The 7,716-nt window shown below is 40.9% G+C and overlaps 1 non-coding gene across 1 annotated transcript; it reads left to right on the forward strand.

The window, feature by feature from the left end:
• Window positions 1-1,530: 1,530 nt before the first annotated feature.
• On the forward strand, window positions 1,531-1,635 carry LOC118525612 (U6 spliceosomal RNA). Its single transcript, XR_004912248.1, has one exon. It is a non-coding gene; the product is annotated as a U6 spliceosomal RNA (small nuclear RNA).
• The last annotated feature ends 6,081 nt before the right edge of the window (window positions 1,636-7,716 follow it).

A 7,716-nucleotide genomic window follows, 5' to 3' on the forward strand; every position in this document is an offset into this window, starting at 1 on the left:
GCCCATGCAGCACAGAGCAATGGACAGAGTTCTGTATATGGATGCAGGGGGACTCCAGAGTTCACAGCGTGTTAATTCACTTTCCGAGATTCAGGTGGCTAGTACGTAACCATGACCTCCTAAAAGGAGTTGTTCAGGAAGTTGCATGAGCCAGAATGAGCAAAAATTCTAGCATAGTGCCTAGCATATAGTGAGTACTTGTTAAATACTGCTTGTCTTTCCATTCTATGCGGTTCTTCAGTGGATAAATTAAAAATAAGTAAAACAGTTTACAAAATCATGTTGGAAACTGGAAAGCAGCATGCAGATGGCACTTGGCATTCTTGTTTGTAGGCTAAGCCTAACCTGATCTCTCTCCTACGCTCTAGGGCCTTACCTCAAGTCCTGGCTGCCCCCAGCCTCCCACCCAGCCTTCAAAACCACTTGCATGGAGCCTTGTCCCCAGGATGTAGTCTCCAGTAATATTTGTTGAATAGATTGGAGTTAAAAAATAATTTGTAACTATGTGTGGTGATGGATGCTCACTTACTGTGGTAGGTATTTTGTGTTACATTCATGTATCAAATCATTATGTTGTACGCCTAATACTAATACAGTGCTGCATGTCAATCATTTCTCAATTTGATAAGACAAATAGGTATCACATTTTATTGCTTGATTATGAAATTTTTTAATGAGAAAGGTTATTTTTCCACAGGTTTTCTGGTCATACATGTTCCTTTGTAGTTGGCTGTTCTTGTACTTTTCCATTCTTACTGGTTTGGAAGAGCTTTATATATATATTAAAGATAGACATTTTTACTGTAACACACATTACAAAATAGACATATTTTTCTTATCAAAAAAATAAAGAAAGAAAGAACTGGGTTGACTACCACTCACTCTCCTGTCAAAACCTTCAAAGGCCATCCAATTCTGTAGCTATCATTCAGGCCATCAAAAATTGGTAACTTGGATAAAAAAGAACAATTTTTATTGCCAGTCAACCCTACTGCCCTGTTAATTCAGAGATCATCTCTCCTTCATTCCAACATCAGTCCCTAGTCTTCCTCACTGCTTTCAGCAGGCTGGTCTTGGAAAAGAATTCCCCCCAAATAATACAAGCACATGTCATCATAAACCTCCCCTCCCCTCCATGCATCCTAGGCATTGCCTGGGGTCTAATGTTCTGAGCACAGCTCTGGAGCGAATCTGTGGATGTGAAATCTGAGTTCTTACTTACTACATATGGGTTGCCACAACCACGTTCCTTAACCTTCCCATGACTTGATTCCTTCACCTGGTAAATAAATACAAATAATAGCAGGATTTTTATGAAGATGAAATAAGATAACTTACGAAAAATATTTAGAGATGAGCCTAACCTATACTAAGTACCTAAAGGTAAGCCAATACATTAAGTCAAATTAAGTCATCTTTTGTTTTCTGATTTCTTCTGTTTTTGCAGCAGAACTAAGGGAAAAGCTAAAAGGAAATCCTATAGAAATATAAAGGGAGACACAGAAAAGTACCTGTAAAAACATCAAAATTGTGCTCGCTTCCTCAGCACATATACTAAAATTGGAGCGATAGAGAGAAGGTTAGCACGGCCCTGCACAAGGATGGCATGCAAATTTGTGAAAGTTCCATATTAAAAAAAAAAAGAAAGAAAGAAAGAAAAACAAAACACATGAAAATTACCCACAACAGTTTGCCAATCAAAAACTGAAAAGAACACATATTATTAATGTTTTGATACATTTCCTTCCAGGCTTTCCCTATGCATATGCACACACATCCTTTTTGAGACATACATATTTAATCGGGTTGCTCCTCTTTGATAATATGCTCCTTTTTACCTTTTTCTCAGTTGATATTTTGCAAAAAATATGATTTATTTAAATGTCTCAGAATATTCCTTAAAATTAATGGCTCATTCCTTTATTATAAAACTAAATTTTATAAAGCTAAATTTATAAAGCTAAGTTTTAAAAATTGTTCTAACCATAATTGCATGAACTATTCTAACAACCATTATGACTTATTTGAAAAGAACACCAGCAAACACTTAAAAACACACTGCTTCTGTCCTCTCCTAAGTATCTAGATCTCTGCCATTGCAATTATTTTTAAACCTTGTGGTCAAAGCTGTGAAAAGGCAACAAAAGCTAAAATGCCTTTGTAGGTAGGTCTCATTCTCTCTTTTGCCGCCTTCCAAGACTGAAGTTGCAGGCTTCTTCGCTCTTCTGACAGCCATTATGCAAGCTAAGTTAAGCTCTGAGTCCAGAGCTGAGCAGAACGAGGTCTGTAAAGAAAAATGTCAACTATCTCTGTGGCGTCTTTGTCATCCACAGAGCTGTGCCAAATCCATGTAGAATGACTATCGCATAAAACTTGGTTAACTGCGAATATTCCTTGTCAGAGCTGCCAGACATCACAGACCTTCAGTTTTAACCTTGCTAATGATTTAGAGAATGCACACTGGGTACACTTCCTCTCCAAAATGCCTTTGGAGGTTCTGGGAAAAGACACGTCCATTTTATTTGCAAAACCCATTAGGTTTCATTTCATTCCATTTTAATAAATATCATCGAGAACCTCCTACTCGCCAGGCACTCACTGGGTGCTGGGAGGAGGAAGGACAAAATACAAAGATGAAAAAGACAGGTCTTACTGCCCTTGAAGAGTTGAAAAATCTAAGCAGTAAGAGGTGTGAACAAATAGCTCCAATTCTAGGCAGAACGAGATAAGGCTAAACAGAGGAGCATATATCGAGCCTCATGATTGCAAAGGAAGAATGGAAAACATTTAAGCAAGAAGAGGTCACATTTGAGGTAAGCCTTGAAGGATATGTAGGCTTTTAATAAGGGGGAAAGAAAAAGACAGCAAAACCATTAATGAGTTTCTGCTAGGCATTTTAACTTCTGAATCAGAGATTATACTAAGGGCTTCTGGAAACACTGGTTTATTAAGTCCAAATAAAACCAACACTTTGACTAGGAATTATTATCACTTTCTTATTAATGAGGAATCCAAGTAATCTACTTAAGATTCTACCTATAAAGAGTAGAATAGGGACTGGACCTCAGACTGATTGCAAGTCTGCCTCGGAACTTTCTAGACCAAGAAGACAATACCAGAATGAGCATGGAAGTATAAGAATGCAGGGTGGCTTCAGAAAATTGCTTACATTGTATCTTAAAAAAAACAAAAATACAAACAAGGACAAAACGAAAAACCTTAGGTAGATATAACTCTTACCCTAAAAGAAGAAGAAAGGATGTATATATGTTGGCTCTCCAGGGCAGACCCCTCCAAGTCGGTGACGTGTGGATCTGCATGGCTTCTAGCATCACACCCACACACGGCTTCTAGAGCATCTGCAGCATGTAAACCATCCACACCATGCAGGTAGCCACAGAAGGGAACAGAAAACACAGAGAACCCATACTTCTTTTGCCCTTCCATACTGTGGCCTTGACTGACGCACATCACGTCTGCTTAGAGCCCCCTGACCAGAACTAGTCACATGGCCCATCCTAAAATAACGTCGTCTTCCTATGCGCTCAGGAAGAAGGAAAGGAAAAGGGATTTGGTGAAAACAAAGCATGGTTTCTGGTGCACAAGGCAACGGTAATTTAGGATGTACGTGCATTTATGAATTTAATATATAAATTATATAAATATATAATACAATTTATACTATACCTTACATATTATAACATATTTTATAGATACTATATATTATATATTATAATAATATGTAACATATTATGTAATAATATTATGTCATATGTAATAAGCCATATAAACTGAACCGCAGATCATCCCCATCTTACAAGAGCACAGGCAGGCCTTTGTAACCCCCCAGCCAGTGCATGACTGGCAGCTGCTGAGTTGGGAGCGTATCCCCCCAGAGCCAGGCAGCTCCCATCACCTGAGAACAACTCTCTGGAGGAAGGGTGGCTGTGCTAGTTTTCTATGTGAACTGGTTATGCTGTGGTCTCTCTGGTTACCCAACAGAACACTGGGTATCGGTAAAGGTATCGGTAGATGTGATGAAAGTCTGTAATCAGTTTACTCTAAGGAAGGAAGATCATCCTAGATAATCTGGGTGGGTTATAAGCTGATAAACTGATGCAACCAGGTAGGAGGCTTTCAGAGCAGAACGGACGCTTCCTGAAGAGGAAGGAATTCTGCCTGTGGATGGCAGTTCTGGGCAAATTCAGCCTGAGAAGTCTAGTCCGCCCTTCCCGACAGCCTTCCCTGTGGATTTCTTCAGATTTGCCTGGTCAGCACTCACAATCTGTAAGCCAGTCCGTGCAGTCCGTCAATCACTCTCTCTCTTTCCCCCCCTGGTTCTGCTTCTCCGTTGGAACCCCGAGGGGTACGGCAGCCCGGGGTGAGAGCAGCTGGTGATCAGCGCACTGTGAGGTAAGGGGAACTGAATGACACCATCTACTGAAACCACCCAGCTAACGGGACAAGGGGCAGAATTTGCTGACTCATGGGCCACCTTGGCAGGAGGAATGATTGCCAGGAGGAAGGAGTGAATTTTTCTTCTTGAAAAAACACTTTGTGCTCACTTTTGAGTCGTATGTTCAAAAGGGAGTATATGCCCAAAAGGAGAGATGGAGAGACTTTTAAACAAATTTGTCTGTCTGAAGACAAGTAGCACAAAGACACCTACCATTTAAACCTTACCCAAAGCATTGTTTGGTTATCAGCAACTTACCTTATATTACACACTGGTCAAAAAAAAAAAAAAAATCCAGTAGCTTCCCAGTATCCTTACAACCTTAGATGCCTTGTGGTTCCCAATCTATCTCCTTTGCTTTTCTATACCTATTAATCTATTTGAACAGACACCACCACAAATAATGCAAACTATATGACTTTTTTTTTTCTGCTAGGCATCTAGCATGGATGGTTTGAAATTGAAAAGTTCAATGTATCATCTGGGGGGAAAACTATTTTCTGGTGGTATTGCTATCAAACCAGGAAACACAGCTGGATATCATATGGTATTAAATGCAGTGCAAAGCAAATTCAATAACAGATCCTGCCTTCTAAACTCCCATCAACACTGACCAATAACAAGGCACAGCTAAGCCAAAGGACATGCAAATAAGCTAAAAATAAGAAGAAATAAGGAAAAATAGAGAGGTAGAAAAAAAAGGTAGAGTAATGGGAGGGAAAGTCTTCATACTTCATTAAGATAAGGCAAAACTAGAGAGAAATTACTTTATTGCTTTTAATTAGCAAAGGAAATATCTTTAAAAGTTGGAATTTTATTTAAAAGGCCAGGGAAGATCAACGTCCGAGGGCTGGAGAAAAGCAGAATATTGAAGAGCCAGCTGCAAGGTAGAAGTGGAATAAAAAAGCAGAATCCAGGAATTCCAACTTGCAAGAACTCATTTCTAATAAGAAACCAAAGGAATCTGGAAGCACAACTCCCTGTACGCCATTTGTCAAGTTTTAAAAGGAACCTAAATGGCACTGTTCACGGTGTGTACTGCTCTGTATGAGGACAGCTGCTGTGTCCGTTGACCAGAGGCCACAGAGGCTGGACTCAGACCCAGGCCTGATCCCAGGTCAACAGCATTGTCTAAAAAGCCACCATCATTGGCTATGGGCATATTACACTTGACTGCTTAGCTAAGATATATCGAACCCCTTTGCTGGTTTAGATCTCTCAAGGTGGGCAGCTAAGTTCAGTTATCATTCCTCCAGGAAAGGCCTAAGCTAAAACTTAAGCAACACCAAAATACAATAGAGGCAGCACTAGAGAAGCACCCGGTCTCTTGGGCATGACCTGTTGCCGGGGCCGGGCCTTCTCTGTGTGCCCTCTCCTTCCCCTTTGCAGCTCCGTGACGTGGACCATTCCACACCGTCTCCATCAATCTCCCATTCCCACCACTATGATTCTGGCATTATCCATTTCCAACACGTGGGTGTTTTTTTCCAGGACACCAACTGAGTATCCTATAACTCAACTCAATTCTGACAGTAGTATCTGGAGATAGCACCAGATCCCACGGGTTAAGGCCTCAGTCCTACAAGACAGACCCCCTCGCTCCCACTTCAGATGCCTGTTGCAGATCCAGCTGTCCTCCGTGCTTCTGACCCACTGGCTACAGACCGGACGTTCCAGTGACCCCTCCTTGGGTTCGATTAATTTGCTAGAGCACTCCCAGAACTCAGAGAAACATTTCACTTACTACATTATTGGTTTCTGATAAAGGGATTTAACTTATGCAGACGGATGCATACAGTGAGGTACGTGGGAAGGGGCACGGAGCTTCCATGCTCTAGGGATGCATCACTCTTCCTGCATCTGCATGGGCTCACCAGACTGGAAGCTCCCTGAACCCCATCCTTTTGGGTTTTTAATGGAGGCTTTGTTATATAATCATAATTGAATAAATCACAGATGACTGGTGAGTGAACTCAATCTTCAGGCCTTCGCCTCTCCCTGAAGGTTGAGGATTTGGTTCCCCTGGCAATCAACTCCCATCCTTAGCTTTCCAAAATTCATCTCATTAGCATTAATTAGGAAAATCCAAGGGCTTTAGGAGCTATGTGCTCGGAACCATGGATGAAGACCAAATATATATTTCTTACCATAAATATTATACCACCTAAAAGATGCCTTTTATAAAACTTCTTTTGACAGTTGGAGGACCTAATATTGACAGACTCAATTTGCAAATATCCTCAGAAATAAGAATGTATAACAGAGAAAAGGCGGTCCATGAGAAGGGCAGTCAGGGCCACCATGTGAGACTGAATACACAAATAGACAATGGCCAGACCACACATGAAACTAGAACTCTGGCCCACAACCTAGAACAGCCTGCCCAGGAAACCAGTCCCCTTATTCGCAATAAGTCAAGGAAGCCAGACAGCTGTAAGTCAGACTTGCAGGAAGCCAGATTGCTATCTTTACTAACAATTCAGGAAACCGCACAATAACTTCTCTAACAATCAGTTCAAAATGACAGGACTTGATTAATAACTGACAGCTCGTCTAATTCTTGTCCCTCCTCCTAATTTAAGACCAACCAGGCCCCGGTTTATTATGCTGTCCTGATCGGGTCAGCTCTTTTTCTGTGGATTAGCAAGTCACCTAAATAAGGGACACAGAATCAGTAGGAAATACGGAGAAGGAGGGAGATTGTGCCTTCTCTAAAGGGGTCAGCTAGTAACCTCAGCCGGGTGTGTTGAGGACTGACATAGAGAGTAGCGAGCTGGCTCAGACCAGTTTGCAACAGCTGACTGTGTGCATATCTTCCCACCTCCACTTTAATCACATCACATCGTAGCTGGAAATCAGTAATGGCGGGAGCATTTACAGCACAGAAATTGGCAAATGCTGCGAATGAGGATTCTTTTTCCTTGACAGCCAGATGTTAAGCATCTATCATTGCACCGCACCCCTAAATAAATGTCAAGTGTTGCCAGATGCCTAATATTTCAAGACAAGCAGAAAGTCAGGTGTCTTTGTGAACAGTCTCAATTTTTAAGTGTTGACAAATCAAATAATACTAAAATATTAAATATTAAAATATTTAAAAGTTTTTAAAATCATGACAAAATAAAACATCACAGCGGGCCACCTGATTGCAACCTCTGCCTTATGCCAATGCATCAGAATTTACACCTATAAACATCAAGCAAGAGTCTCGAAGGAGCCTAAGTACATTTGTTAAATTCCAAATGGTTAACATTTATCAC

Source organism: Halichoerus grypus, chromosome 11 (genome assembly GCF_964656455.1).
Source record: "Halichoerus grypus chromosome 11, mHalGry1.hap1.1, whole genome shotgun sequence".
NCBI classification, from domain to species: Eukaryota; Metazoa; Chordata; class Mammalia; order Carnivora; family Phocidae; genus Halichoerus; species Halichoerus grypus.